Source organism: Protopterus annectens, chromosome 15.part0 (assembly GCF_019279795.1).
Source record: "Protopterus annectens isolate FY-2018-M chromosome 15.part0, PAN1.0, whole genome shotgun sequence".
In the NCBI taxonomy this organism is placed as follows: Eukaryota; Metazoa; Chordata; order Ceratodontiformes; family Protopteridae; genus Protopterus; species Protopterus annectens.
Window position 1 is genome coordinate 176,142,926 of NC_056749.1, and position 17,183 is coordinate 176,160,108.

Below are 17,183 nucleotides of genomic sequence, written 5' to 3' on the forward strand. Positions count from 1 at the left end.
GATTCTGAGAGATAATGGAGTCCATGAATATGCCATGATTGGACTTTTGCAGTCTGCTGTTATACAAATTTCAACAATGGCCATCTCTGTGTCGATGCTAGCCAGCACCACTATTGATAACCTGTACCCTAGTATTGCCTGTGGTCAGGAACAGCCATATATCTGTTGAGGTTGCTTTGCATGGGCACCATAAGGAATGCAGTCCACATCTTCCACAATTAGAATATCAGCATTTCCCACCCCATGTAGGGTTGCTTTACCCCAGAGCAATCTGGGGTGGGGCACCTAAACTGTGGCCTTGTACAGGACATTTTTGATCAGTTCTGCCTCACTTGTGTCCCACAATAACTACTATTACTCCCATTGTTTCTCCTTAGATAATAAAGTCTAGTTTCTTTCTTTAAAATGTCTAACAGATGCTCTCCCTTCCTGTTACAATCCATTCTACCTTTTCCTTGTAATCTCTTGCTAACTCTCAATGTCACAATTTTTTTAGGAATTTATAATACATATATAACCGTACTAATGCCCTTACTTTCATCTCTGTTCCATAAAAACATTATAATTTCAGCTTAAATCCCCTCTACCCCTGCGTATGCACATCACTCATTTAGTAACTTTGTCTATTTGCCATTCAGATGACTTTTTGTAAAAATCACACAACAGGTCATCCCATTCCTTCTAGACACTTATATTCTTCTTATCACTACTTTCTTCTTTAGTTCCTTTCTTTACATTATTATTGTTCACCTGCAATACCCTCTGTATTGCTTTACCTGCTACAGTCTTTCAAAACACTTAAACAACATATTCCTCTTCTACATTTATTTGACTTGCTTTGCCCTTAACTGATGAACTTGCCTTGTATACTAATTTTTTCTATAAACACCTGTAGCATACTTCCTGTGGTATCGGAAATGGTGAAGCCATCCCTTTTCTTACCAAAGAAGTAAATTTCTGCTTCTAGTACCATCGTTTTGGGGTCTACTTCAACAGCTTCAGTCCTGGACATTCCAAGACCACTGCTGTAGCCAGGGCCTCAAGCATCTTTTGAGTTGCACGGGCTGCTGTTTGTGTTCAAAGTTGACTACATGTTTGGGTGAGGTTATGCGGCCATGCAGAGGGAGTGGAGCTTCTGCTCCTGCCAGAATATGTATCTCGGTTTCAGCTAGCTAAGCACAGTGGCCTTGGAGAGGTAGTGGACAGGAGGAGGGTTCAGAGGAGTTTTACGGTTACAAGATAAGAGAGAAGTTTAGGGAAAGGGAGCAATTGTAGACTTTAGGTTTATGGAGTGAGAATGGAGTTTTAGATTTAGATAGTGTGAGCTGAGTTTAGGGTTATGGAGCAGGAATGAAGTTTTAGGCTTAAGGACATGATTGGAGACTTTAGGTTTGGGAGGGGGAAATGGAACTTTATGGTTAGGGAGTCACTGGAGTCTTTACAGTTAGTGATAGGAGCAGAGTTTTAGGTTAGTGGAGGGGGTGGAGAATTTATGGTTATGGAGCAGTGTGGAAGTGTTAGAGTTAGCATTAGGGAATGAGGATTCAGGTTAGGGACAGGGAATTAGGATTCAAGTTATGGTTAAGGAATGAGGATTCAGGTTAGGGGTAGGGAATGAGGATTCAGGTTATGGATAGGGAATGAGAATTCAGGTCAGGGTTAGGGAATAAGGATTCAGGTTATGATTTGAAATGAGGATTCAGGTTAGGGTTGGGGAAATGAGGATTCAGGTTAGGGATAGGGAATGAGAATTCAGGTTAGGGATAGGGAATAAAGATACAGGTTAGGGTTAGGGAATGAGGATTTAGGTTAGGGTTTGGGTATGAGGATTCAGGTAAGGGATAGGAAATGAGAATTCAGGTTAGGGATAGGGAATAAGGATTCAGATTAGGGTTAGGGAATGAGGATCCAGATTAGGGTTAGGGAATGAGGTTTCAGGTTAGGGTTATGGACTAGCTGGGAGTTTTAGGGTTAGAATTAGGGCTGGCATAAGGCTGTGTAATTCAGTAGGGTCAGGTGGTGGGAAGGCTAGGTAATTATGTATGATCCAACTAGTAGAATTTAAGGCACTTGCCATTTTGCAAGTGGTAGCGAGAAAAACATGTGTTGCAGGCTACAACCATGTGAGCATGTGCAGTAGTTCCTTGTTTTTTTTTTTTTTTGTTTTTTTTTACCTTTCAGCTACCTTTTTAACATCTCCTTTCTTTATATTTTTCACCTTATAAGCAGAAATGAAAATCCTTCATCCTCCTGTTTTAATTTCCTAATTATGTACCAAACTACTTTACTAATTTTATGTTCCATTCTTATCCCTACCCTATCCTGTCATATATTTTAGATCCTTAAGCTTCAAAAATGGTTCCTAAATGATTGCAAGTTACAGTGGAACAAAGGACACTTTTCTGAACTTTGAATACCACGAGGATAACCAACAACATAAAAAACACCATCTTTTCTTTCCCTTTTATATATAGTATATATAGTTTTTGGTATCGTTTTGGTAATGATAGTTTGTACTAGCTTTGTTTAACATTGTTTAGTCTTTTCATTAGTCTGCTTTCAGTGATGTTGTTGCTTTTAAAATGTCTAATAAAACTACTTCTGAAAAAATGAAAACACAATCTTTATGCAGGTCTGCCTGCATCTTCCACACAACCCACTGGCTTATTATACTTGCATATAAAACCTCCACATTCCCGTTACAGTGGAGAAAAGTAATAAAACAAAGTATGCACTCTCAGCTGGCACAACCAACTAGCTGTGTAAAACTGTATTATCATACTGGAAAGTCAAACAATACACCTTCACTGAAAACGATTCAACAAAGTAGAGGTGTACTTCCAAAAATATGTATATTACTTAATGTTTTATTGTCACAAGTGTTAGTTATTATACCATATTGTAAGTGTCCTTTTCATGTACCAAGCTTCTCAACCTTGTCACCTTTTACAGTTCAGCCCCTAACCTAACACGCATTCCCTGCTCTCGTCTTTCTTTTTGTCTTCCTCCTCTCTAATGCACAGTTCATGTTCACAACATACTTCTCTTTGTGACATAATGAAAGGCTTCACCTATTCTAAGGAAGCATCTTCCGTTATGTCACGTGTATAAATATTGATGCGCATGACTACGGATACCATTTAACATTTTCTCATCCTTTTTTACAGTCAGGCATCATCATTATTGTTAGAAACATGTTGTCACTACATTTTCCATCCTTCAAATACCAATGCAAGGAAATAAAAGAAAGAAAGGCAACAAAATGTTTGCCATACACACAGTTTTGATCAAGTCTTTCTTGCTTCTTTAAGAAGCATACTATATCTATGACAATGCTACTCCAATTGCTCCAGTGGCACAGGCTAAGCTATTGGGAATAACCATAGACTCCTACCTAAAATTTGATAGTCATCTCAACTTAACTATTAAAAAAGTACATGCCAAACTGGGGTCACTCTACCGTATCAAATAATTTCTTACCAGCAACACAAGATCAGCCATTGCTTGCTCCCAACTTCTATCCACCCTACTCTATGCATTTCCCATTCTGACTAATCTCAACAAAACTGAACTAAGCAAAATGGAAGCCTGCTATAACAGAATTGCCCGCTTTGCTGCAAATTGCTCATATAGAACTCATCACTGTACTGTTTGAGACAGCTCTACTGGCTTGAACTACCCAACCTCCTAACCTACAATCAGCTCTGCCTCTGTCATTCTATCTATTACCTCCCCAATAAGTGTCCTGCCCTCAAAAACCTAGTACAAGATCACTCAGCCAAAAGGCCTCTTAGATCATCAAGCAAACTACTACTAGAAGTCACCAACAGCTACAATAGCTTTGGAGATGCACTATATAGTAGTTCAGAGGCTAAAAAATGGAACTCTGTCCCCACTAGCATTCAAAACACATCGTCCAAAGCCTCCTTTAAAGACCCCATCAGGCAACATCTCAAGCAATGTTGGCAGTGCCATGTTTGCTCCCCAGGCTAGTGAAAGTGGATAACATATACATACTAAATCTAGAGCACTTGATAATAGTTTTCAATCTTACTCACAAACACTAGCTAATCTACAATGTATGTACAGTACCTGTGTACTATGTATGTATTCTACCTATGTTCCAAATTTCAGCTGTACACCACAAATCTATTAATTACCTTTATTTTTAAAATTAGTATTTTTTTGTTTGTTCTCTCCACTGCAACTGTTTATGTGCCGCATACCACTGTAAAAACATGTCTCTTGTAATTTGTGTGTATACTGATCATGTCTAAAAACTAAATGTGTCTGTAATTTTTCTTTGTGGAGCTTTTCTCCCCGGGTCTCTGCTGAAAAAGGGCCTTTTCAGCTCAGTCAGACACCCCCGGTTAACAAATGTAAAATAAAAAAAATAAAATAAAATAAATTACAAGTTTTATTAACCATTCCCAAATTGTCCATCCCCATATATCCATCCACAGCTATTTAGTTATATCTGTCATCTATAGTAACCCCATAAATAGCTAATGCCATCCACAGAGATTTGTAGCTAAGTAGGGGAATGGAGTAAGATTGCCTATTTTTCGTATTACACATACACAAACTGGACACCTACAGACAGTCTTCAGTTGCTAATCCACAAGTATCTTTGACCTTTGACATGTGTGAAGAAATGAGAGTACACAGAGAAAACCCACCTGAACAAAGGGAAGATATGCAGACACTGGAGATCCTTTTGCCGTCAACGGACAATACAAACTCACTGCACCATTGTGCCACCCTCCCATCTTCTTGTCAATCTTTTAATGTTATTCATATTCATAATAACCACATTCTGGTTACTTAACCCCTCTTAATAATGGTAGTTTCTACCCTTATTTGTTTTGCAAAGTCTTGCCTATTCTTTTCACTTACGTTTCTCCATAGTCCATCCATCATTCTGCTCTCCTTCACTCCGGCAAAATGCACATGCACATCTATTTACTGGACTAGTGATGATACCTGTTTCATTAAAATAGACTACAGGAATTCAGTTCATCGAAGGCCCATAGATATTTACTATTTCTACAGACCCACTTTTTTTTTTAATTCCTTACTTGTTTCACTTTTTGCTTTTATAACTTGGATTTCTCTTTTCTGCATACAAATTCCACTCCTGTAATTCCTCATTTGTTTTAGTTAGTGCATATTTTTTATTACCTTCTTCTACCCTTTAGTCAGACTGGAAGTACCACATTTTGTACACAACTTCACTTGTCACATTAACATTTATGTAATTTTATACTTTCCATACCATGAGGGTATACAGAAATGTTACAATGAAACCAGTGTCAGTTGTGGTGGTCACAGCCCTGGGGAAGTAGTAGTAAGGACACTAATGACTGGAGCATCATGATTAACTGAAGGCCAGCTGGAAGGTGCACAACAGGGGAAAAAATACACAGATTATTCAAATGTTAGAGAGGAAAACTTTCAGGATATTTCAGTTAAAATCGATTTAATAGCAAAGATTATTAGAACTAAGCAAGAAATGTGTTAGTTATTAAGTGATATAAAGCTGGCTATCATTACTAATTGTGAAAGACAGTCTGAAAGTGTTTTATAAAGGAATATTCAGCTGTTCAGCAGAGAAAGGTTATGTCTTATGGGTTACTCGAGTAATTGTTCCCTGGAAACTGAGAAAAAAAATATATTGTAAGAACTCCACAGAGAAAATCCTGGTATTTTTAAATGAAAAAAGTAGTTAGAAAGGTAGTCTGCTGGCCAAATCTAAGAAATAGAAAATATGTGTAAAGCATGTATTCCACGGGAGATGAAACAGAAGATTTATAGACAAGCATAGTTCCACCCAATGGGAATTGATAGGTGGATGTTGGAAAAAAAATTACAGAGCAGTTTCACTAGACTACTTATGAATAATAATAATGATTTTACACCAATTTTCCCAGAGGACTTAAGAATAGCAATGTATCCATGAGAATGGCAGATGCATATTCAAACAGATTGTACTGTTGTGTACAGCTTCTTTATGTCAAATCTTATTTCTACATCATCATCATCTTTCATCTGTTCCCATTAGGAGTCACCACAGTGGATAATCTGTTTCCATTTCTTCCTGTCCTCTGCATCTTGCTCTGTCACATCAACCACCTGCATGTCCTCTCTCACCACATCCATAAACCTTATCTTAGGCCTTCCTCTTTTCCTGTTACCTGGTAGCTTCATCCTTAGCATCCTTTTCCCAATATACTCAGCATCCCTTCTCAGCACATGTCCAAACCAATGCAATCTTGTCTCTCTGGCTTTGTCTCCAAACCTTCCAACCTGGGCTGACCCTCTAATATACTTATTCCTAATGCTGTCCACCCTCGTCACACCAAGTGCAAATCTAACATCTTTAACTCTGCCACATCCAGCTCCATCTCGAGAGTTTCTGACAGGGTGTGAAGAACATATTTGGTAATTGTATTATTTATGGAGAAGCCACAGTTATCTCAAAAAGTTTCCTGATATCCAGTGTGAGTGGCTTAATTTCTTTTAAGGAGTTTCAGAGCATCTTGTATTTGAAAAAACACAGGAAGTTGATAGCTTGTGCCTTGTATGGTCCTTGTAGCATGGAGCATGCTCTTTATGTTGTCTTGTCAATATAGACTCTTTAGCCACGCCCCCTTTGATCAGTCTTAGCCTGCATACAGGGTTTTTACCAAGCAAATGGAGCATGGCTACAGTCGTTCCCCTGCATATGGGAAGTCCTTCCAAGGACCCAAGCAATTAAGACCCATAAGTCTGACTAGCCTCATATGCAAAGCCATGGTAAGTCTTATCATGGAATTAATCAATAAGGACATTGGGAACTCCCAAACACAGGACGTGTCTCCATTTGGATTTATCAAGGGCAGGTCATGCTTATTCAACCTGCTGGATTTTTTTGAAAATGTCACCAAAGCAATGGATGATAGCAAAATGATACACATCATATATCTCAGCCTAGCTAAAGTTTTTTTACACAATTCAACACTCAAGCATACTAGAAAAGCTAAATAAAATGGGAATAGACCACCTTTGTCACCCACTGGATTGTCAACTGGCTCACAGATAGGATGCAGAAAATTAAAAGAGTGGAAGTTATCTCCACAAAGAGACCAATCCCTAGCTGAGTCTCATAGGGTTCTGGGCTGGGACCTCTCTTGCTTAGCATCTACTTCTTTCAAATAAAAGCCTCAGGCTCTGGCTGACTAAGTTTGCAGATGACTGCTATCTAGGTGTAGTCATTGAGTCTCCAAATGATTTAGCCATACTGCAGGAATGTTTTTCCAAAATAAATAACTGGTGCCAAAATTATGGGCTGAAACTAAATGTCAAAAGAATGCATTATTGCATCCTTTGAGAAGTCATCCACCCCAGTAACTCATACATTGACAATACACCTCTAAGATTTGACACAGTTGTTCAGGATTTGGAAAATGATGTGAATAGTGACCTAACATTTGACCAACATATGTCCATTATTGTTAGAATGTCCTTCTATATTGCACAGCTTATACACAAAGGGGTTGTGTCTGTATCTAGTTATGTCATTGTCCACTTTTACTCAGCCTTCATTAGGCCAGTCATTGAGTATAATGCCCCCTTTGTCATCTATCTCTGCAGACACATGTGACAATTGGAACATCCACAGAGATACCTTACTAAAATGATACAAGATGTAAACAACATCTAAATGGGGTCCAAATGGACAGATGATAATTCAACCAGCAAAGGAGAGTAGTATTGCTGGAAATGAATTAATCTCCAGGTCTTGGTGAGTACCAGGTGGACCCTGTTTTTCACCAAATCTCACCAAGACAACACTGATATATAGACTGTATTTTATGTAGCATATGTCATGGACAGACGTAGATTAAAAAAAGATAGCTGGGTGCACAAGACCTATGATAAATAAGTGTCCAATCCTGGTAGGTGCCCGGACTGGAAAAAAATAACTATTTATATATCCACCCTGACCAGACACCAGTCTGGTTAACAATAGGAAAAACAATACTCCTACTTAAGGGTGAACCTGCAAGCTATTCTAAAAACTATAGATCAGTAACATGTCTTCCAATGACATATACTCTGTACACCAGCACTGATGCTGACAGAGTTCGTAGACATTTAGAAGAAACCTCAATCATGGACATAGAACAAAAGGGTAATAAAAGAAAGTCATCTGAAAGAAAGGATCATTTGTTGTGCATAAAAAGAAGACAAAAGTAGCACTGATCATTGACATTTCTACACCCAGTGACTACAGTGTCTTATGTACAAAGAGACACAAAGTCATAAAATACCAGGAATTGCAGGCAGAAACAAGGGCAATTTGGAAGAAAGATACCCAGACAGTTCCAGCAGTAGCAGTAGGAGCAATGGGTCTTATAAAAAAGAATTTACAATCATAATTACATATGTTACTGATACATGTCACTCCATACAAATTGCAGAAGGATTCTGGGCACATTGCTGGTGCTGCGAAGAGCACTTCTGTCTAACATCAAAGATTGAAACAATACTAATTTCACAAACTTTAATCATGCTTTGAGTTAGGAATGGGACCCATTCCCATCATTGTATTAGAAACCAAATGGAATTGGAGAAATTAAAAAGAGAGATACCTTACTAAAATGATACAAGATCTATACAACATTTCCTTTGTGGACCGACTCAAAACCCTGTCACTATATTCAGTAGCCAAACGACAGCTAAGATGTGCCTGTGTCTGGCATACAAAACAGTCTTTAACCCAATACTGATGGATTTACTGCACATCAGCAAATCAAATGGCATCAGAAATACTTGGTCTAGGGATCAAAACCTCTTCTGCAACATTAACAGAATAGTTTGGAGGGACAGATGTACAGCGCAGAGGATGCCTGTGTTCTGGAACAGAATCTATATATACATAGGAAAAAGTTTGACCTTTTCCATATTCAAGCACAACTGGGATCTGTGGATAGGAAACAAAATTTACCCCAAGACTGCCCCCCTGTACTACTAATGAACAGAGGCAGCTCTTAAATGCTTTATCTCATGCATGGGTCCCCTCAAATTATTTATAGTACAATGAGTTATTGTCATTAGGCGTAATATAGCATTATCGACCATGGGATGGGTAAATATGGGTAAGGCCAATCTATAACTAAATGTGATAGGATAATTCAAGCATAAAAAGGGAAAATGACTAAACTTAAAATATCTCACAGAGGCAGCTATCCTAGTACTTACCTATGAAGCTATGAACTTATTATTTACGATGAAATTAAAAATGCATGAAAAAACTGCATGATACCAGTATAATATGTAGAAACACTTCCCTCACAAAAAACATTGCTTCAGTCATGTAATATCACCTGGACATTATGAAACCAAACACTTCTTTCTCATTTTAAACACGCTTTCTACTTTAACTTCCATACTCCAATTAAGGTTATAATTCAAGGGCATCATTCTGACCTAGTGGTAGCAGTTCTTTCAACGTAAAAATCCATAAAAATCCATTTATTTTCAAATGCATTGCATTCATTATAAAACAGCTTTTGAATACCATAAATGAGACCCGATATCTGCATTATCCTAATGAAAGGAGTCTGTGGAGTGTATTAGTTTGGTTATGGCTACATGTATCACTGTGAAGCTTTATGATTCTTTTTCTAAAGGGCTTGTTTTATTTTCTGCGCACAGAAAAATCCACGTATCTGAACTACAGCATGTATACTAAACTTTGCCATTTAATGAACTGATCAGTATTGTTTTGTATTTCATGTTGCTAGCTGAAAACATTTCACTGGTTTAAAATAATTTCAGATAATGCTATGACCACATGGAAATTATTCCTGTTATATTATGATTCTTCAAAACCTTGTGTCTTGTATTTCAACCTTTTATTATGTCTCCTTTACCTCACTTTGCAAAACTTTACTTAATACTGAACAGTCCATTAAATGTTGATAATTTCTATGACTAAAGTCCTTGCTATTATTCATCTTGGCTTGCATATGGTAAAGAAGGCATCTCCCCTCAGTATCCTATTTTTTTTCCAGCCAACACAGCATCCCAATTAATATTCTGAAGCTCTTTTATTTGTCTACCAAATTTGTATCATGTCCCCAATCTACAAGAATCATCTTCATTTCTTTAATGCTATCTTTTATTTTTTCTTCAGGGCAGATATTTTCTACCTCAAAACTGAAAATTCAGGTTCAGAAATAATATAATTTGCATGTACTGTGTAGTTGAAATATGGTGTTTCTGTATATAACATTTCTAAAAAAGGTAAGTTGCCATAATATCCCATTACCTATAACTGTAAATAGAGCATACAAACTGGAAAGATCTGTTGAACGTATTCTAGCTTTAAAATGAAAATCTGAATCACAAGCATTTAAATAATAATCTCTTCCCACTGTAGTAAATTACCTTTCAAAATAATAACTACGCTGTCAAAAATCTCCATCAAAGATCTAGCTTACAAAAATGTTTTACATTTGTCATACATGAGCTTCTTCTTCCACCATACCATCTTTATATCAGTGTGTGTGTGTGTGTGTGTGTGTGTGTGTGTGTGTGTGTGTGTGTGTGTGTGTGTGTGTGTGTGTGTGTGTGTGTGTGTGTGTGTGTGCGTGCGTGCGTGCATGTGGGGGGGTGCAATAACCTTATCAGTGTATCATAGGTCTGTTGATATACCTTACTTTTATATTTATATTTTATAAGCATGTGTTCTAACATCTTTGTGAAAACTTATTTTGTATTTAATTTTGAAGCTGAACTTCATTCTTACAGTATCCAATACCTTTCAGACCTTTGGTGTGGCTAACTGAAGTATATATAGTTTTGATATTTAATGTGACCAAAAACAGACCTTTGTTATTTAAGCCCTGTAGCATTTTCATAATGTCCACAGAATCTTGAATCTTTTGCCAAGCAAGTTTACATTTACTGTCCAAATATTTTATAGTAGCTGTTACACATCATAGCTTTGATGACATTACAAAAAGCAGTTTGAAAACGTATTCTTTGCTGGTATCCAGATTCTTTGTGTTTAATTTTTCTGTGCTCCTCAATTATTTATCTACATCTGTTAAAGGTAAGTGGTTTGGTCTATAGATCTGTTTCATCCACAATCAGTGCTAGATGGCAAAAACAATATGTAGCAATGCAACACAGAACACTGCAGAACAGCAGGGGCAAAGCAGATTGTGTACTATTTCTAGTATAAAATAATGATACATTTGCAGAGTAAATACAATTAAAGTTCATATCAAAACAAACGTTTGATACTAACATTTTAATATACACATTGAAAACAGAGTTCAAGTACCACAGTATATGTAAATGGGTCTTTCACATCACAACAGAAATCAGAATCATAGAGTAAACTAAGTTTAAACAAACAAGAGGCCCTTACAATTAGCCCTGGTAATTGAATCAGGTGTATTTGTACCTTTCAGTAAGATATTCCTGGAATGATTTTATAAATAATAACTATTACCTGGAGCTGATAACCTCCTGAGGTACAACATTCTTTGAGATTGGGGCAACTTTTTGAAATAACTTTCTCAGATGAAAAGGCTGAAGTGTATGGGTGTGTGTGTATGTGTGTGTGTGCGTGTGTGTGTGCGCGTGTGTGCGCGCGTGTGTGCGTGTGTGCGTGTGCGTGTGTGTGTGTGTGTGTGTGTCGGGGGTGGTTGTTCTCTGGGTATTATTGCATATGGAGAAGGAGTGTGATCTGTTTTTTGTTTTATTTATTTAAAATGAATGACAACATGAATGTCCACTCTCTTCATTTCTGAGAATAGGTTAATTTCCCTGGATTGGGTATGGGCTTAATTGGAATAAGTATGAAGTGTAGTTTAGATCAGCGGTCCTCAACCACTGGGCAGTGGATCATTTGGTACCGGGCCGCATAGAAACTTTTTGGCAAGGAGTGAAACAAAAAAGTGAATGTTTGTATGTATGTGTTGGAGTGTGTTTCTGTTTCTGTCTGTGTATGTCAGTGAATGCGTGCATGGAAGCAGAACAGACTCTGTGTGTGTTTGTGTCTGTGTTTCTGTCTGCGTGTGTGAGTGAATGCGTGCATGAAAGCAGAACAGACTGTGTGTGTGCATGTGTGAGAGAGAGAGAGAGAGACAGAGAGAAGAGTGAGAGTGATCACTGGCGGCTGGAGCGTCAGTTAAGATGTTTGCGTACGTCTTGACCATACCTCTCAACTTTTCACACAAGAAATTTGGACAGAGCCCTTAGCACTTAAACTCTGGGCACAAAAAATCTAGACAAAGCCAAAAATAATAGGGGTACAAAGCCCCAAAAATAGGGACAAATTTTAAATATTGCTCTTATAAACTTAGAAAGTTGATATAGTGCAAGGTCTTGTGATACCATGCATTTTCTAAAACTCAAATGACTTTCATTATGTACTAACTTCAGTCCTCACTTATTTGGCACAAAAATCCAGAAAACCACAAATTGGATGAGGAGCAAACCAAAAATATGAGGCAGAAATCTGAACATTCTGGGAAAATCTAGATAGTTGAGAGGTATCAGAGTCACAAATAATAGGGACAGAATTTGAATATTGCTCTTATAAACTAAGAAAGTTGCTAGATTCAGAAAAAGGTTTCCATTAGGTTGGTATACCTGTCAACCATACCTCTCAACCTCTCACACAATAAATCTGGATAAAGCCATAAATAACAGGGACAGAATTTAAATATTGCTCTTATAAACTTAGAAAGTTGCTAGATTCAGAAAAAGGTTTCCATTCGGTTTCTATACTTTTTGACCATACCTCTCAACCTCTCACACAATAAATCTGGACAGAGCCACAAATTATAGGGACAGAATTTAAATATTGCTTTTATAAACTTAGAAAGTTAATAAAAAACTTAGATATATATTATCGTGAACATTTCAACAATATGTTAGCTGATGATAAGTTTTATAAGAAAATTGGTTTGTCTGAAGTAAAAGTGCTTACAGCATGATAGATTCATGCATAGAAGAGTGGTTTCTCAAAGGGCTTATAGATGCTGATTTGCCAGAATTTTTTAGGATTTCGAAGCCTAAATTGGGTAGGTTTTTTGGCTGGCCCAAGGTACATAAAGATTTGGATGCACCAACTTTCAGGCCTATTGTGGCCAGCAAAGTAGTTAAACTGAGTCATTAGCCATTTATGTAGACAAGTTTTTGCAAGTCTTGGTGAAATGCAGTGCTTCACAGATAAAGGGTTCTTTTGATTTTAAGAAGTTTATTAATAGTGTGCTAATAGATGATATTGTGTTTTTTGTAACTGTTGACATTGTCTCGTTGTATAATGTCATTCCTAACACTGAGGGTCTGGAAATAGTCAGTAGAGAGATCGGTGCTTCTGGAATTTTTTCCAAAGAAAAAGTAAGGCTGTTCACTGAAATTGTATACATTATTTTGGAGTATTATTTTTTTGAGTTTGACAATAAAGTTTACAGGCAAGTTAAAGGTGTGGGAATGGGGGCGGTTATGGCCCAGCTATGCTAATTTGGTTATGAAGGGCCAGGAAAAAGAGTATATTTATAAGTCAATTTTTTTTAAATATGTTGTAGTATATAAAAATTTTGTCGATGTTTTGATTATTTTGTGGACTGGTACTGAGAGTGTGCTTTTGGATTTTATGAATTATTTAAATAATATGACTAGTTATTTGAGTTTTACCTATAAACTGGATAAATAATTAATTGTTTACATCTTATTGTATATAAGTCTGCCAACAAACTAAAGGTTAAGATGCAAAAAAGGAAGTGCAAAGTAATAGTTACTTGCACTTTAATAGTATGCATCATTTGAGCTTAAAGAAGAATATCATGAAAAGCCAATGTACTAGAGTGAGTAATTTAACAGATGACAACCATTTTTTGGAAAGGAATGTGAGGCCTTAAAAACTAAGTTTTATGAAAGAGGTTACCCTGATATAATAGTAAATGGTGCTATGAAGGAAGTTATTAGCAAAAGGAATCAGTGCAATATGAGTTGCAATTATGATGTTACTGGGGAGTGCGTGAAAACATGTACTAGTATTACAAGTTTCTCCTTAGCTTGTGTGCAGGAGAATTCTGTAGATGAAAAAAGTGTTTGAGGTATCATTAGGGGTAATTGGAGATTCCCGCTGGATTTTAAGGATTTAAAAGATATTATAGGTGCCAGTTCTTTTTTTGTCTTAATGGGGGGGGGGGGTTAAAATAGCAGTTTTATAAAAGTAAAAGTCAGAAAAATGTAGCACAAAATAAATGTATGTTTAAATGTTTTAGTTGCAATTATTGTAAATGTGTTTTAGTAGGAGAAAAAGTATATGTTGCAGCAAGAAAATATGAAATTAGATTACATAATAATTACAAGTGCAGATCGAAATATGTTGTGTACTTAGCTTTATGTGGTCATTGTCCTGCCTTTTATATTGGCAGAACCATTAGAGAGTTTCATACTAGAGTGTATGAACATTTAAGGGCAGTTGCAAAAAATAGAATTAGGTAATACCCTTGCTAGGCATGTAAATGAAACGCATTTTAATAATGCAAATAAAATTGATTTTAAGTTCTCTATTATTGATCAAGTGAGTAATTTTACTATGAAATGGAATGCTGAGGATGAGTTAAATTGGTTAGAATGTTGTTGGCAGATACAATTAAATGCATGTAATAGTCCTGGAATGAATGACAGGGAAAATTACAAAGTAGTATTAAGAAGGAGAGGATTAACTCATTCACTGGAAGGGTCATGTAATTGTATGTGTTTGTTTAAACTTTGATTGATTAGTGTAACTTGGTCAGATGAAGTTCTTAGCACAGAATGAAATTGCTTACCGGTCATTTTATTTGTTGAATAAAGTCATTTTTAAGCCATTTTTACCATTTTTATTTATATTTATATTTTAAACAGAGAAAGTTGCTAGAATAAGCTCTTAAAACCCTGCTTCCATTTCCAACATGCTATCTTTGACAAGCAGGGTTTTCTGCAATGACAGCAACCAAAATGAATTGCAGAGTAAAATCTACATAAGGAACACACATTGGGTGTCATTGTCTCCCATCACCCCTAGATGGGACCATCTCATTGCAGAGAAACAAGCTCAGGGCTCCCATTGATTCTACATTATGTTAAGTTGCATTTATTATACACTTTATTATCCTTTTTTTGTATGTGCATGTGATGGCCAGTCTGTGGAAAATTGTCTTACATGAAACTAGTCCTTGGTGCAAAAAAGGTTGGAATGGTTTAGATGACCTGAAAGGCAGAAATGATGGTTCACTTAGTATGTTAGGCAATACTTACATGGAGACAGTTTCCTGGGATATAAGTGATTAGCATATCAAGGACAAGGCTATTACATACTGAAAAATTCAGACTTGTAGATTTGGTTATTAGTTGATAAAGATTTGTCAGGCACAAATGTCTTGGTAGCTGGACTTTCTGGCTTCATCTCTAGCACTTGTTCAGGTAATCCAGAACAATATTTTTTTTTCTTTGAAATTCTTCTAAATTTTTTTTGAATATGCAAATTGATAAAAGCAATCATGGATGGTAGAGATTTATAGAGAACTGTTGTACATAACTTAGTATGGCTACCTAGCAGAATTTGAATAACTATCCATTTTTGAGCTGTGTCATTATTTGTTTTGCTTCTACTTAGTACATTTGGTTTAACATTGACGAATTTATAGATTAGGAACATATTTTAATATTCCTGATCAAGGTCATGTCTGTTATCATAGATGACACATGAATTTGTTTGGATGATATTGGAAAGACAGTGTACATGGAAGTAGAAGGCTACTCCAGTTAGAATGAAATTAATAAGAACTTTTAATTTAATCTAATAGATAAAGAATCACTAAGTTTCAGACTGCCTAGTGTAACATTGTGCATTAAAGTTAAAGTTATTTAATATGAAGGAGGGTATAAAGAAGGGTTCATTTAAAGATTGACTCCCAACCAATGTGAGCAATGTATGTGTCCTAGCAGTTTTAAGGGTTTATCTTCATGCATCGAATATGGAACACAGTGAGCGGCTTATGATCGAACATAAAAGAACGAAACATTAAAATTACATAATAATCCAAGGTGGGGGGCTTTGCCAATTATGGTCATTCAGTGAATTATTTTCTGATGTTAAGTGTTTTGGGGCGGTCTATATTACATCTGCAAAAACCCCTTTCAGTGAATGGCTTTTTGCCAAACGATAACCAGCAAAATCTAACTCCCACGAATGTGATTTCAGAAATTTTTTTCCTAGGGGAAAAAACAGCTTGGCAGTCATTGCGAATTTGCCCTTTTCTCCACTGTAGTGTGATCTGGGAGTTGGTATATTTAGTTAGGGGTATGTGGGGGCACAACACCCCCACATTGAGTGGTGTGGGGGTTGAAGCCCCCACTTTGAAGGATTCTAATTGTTGCCTGGTTTTAGGTTGGCCAAGCATTTTTCCCCCTAGGAAAAAATTTTCTGGAATGGCCGATGAAGGGTGTTAGATTTCTCAGGATATCATTCAGAGAACATTAGTTTGCTGAAAGGGGTTTTTGCAGACATAATATAGACTGGTTTTCAGTAGTTTAATGTTTTGCTCTTTTATGGATGATCATAAGCCATTCTCTGTGTTCTGTATTTGATGTGTGAACATATATTCCAGTTTTAATAGTAACAGCAATCTGTGGTTATAGTTTCAGTTACTGTTAATATGACATGAGTGAGAGTGCTGTAACTAATGACAAGGCATACATCTGCATCATTCACTTTATGTAGCCTTTAGTTGCTGCTGATGCAAATTGGATTCCCTTGTATATTTGTCTGTGTGTGTGGGGAGTGTCAGGCAGCTGTTCTAGCCTATTAAACAGTACCTAGGACTGTAGTTAGAAAGCAGATTATGGATACACATTACATAGTTAGACATATGAAATATATGACTATAAAGAATTATAGTGTGTTATCTTCAATTACATAGTTTGGATATCTAAAAAAGCCTGTTTATACAAGCAACTAACAAATGTATGTTAAAAAATATGCATATCAATTCATATAAACAAACATTGTTGCTCAAATTAGATCTGTATTTTATTCTGGTAAAAACAATCTCAATTGAGGCACACAGTAATGCAGACAGTAATAATCAGTTTAAAGCAACATTATTTCATTAAGCAACCATTAC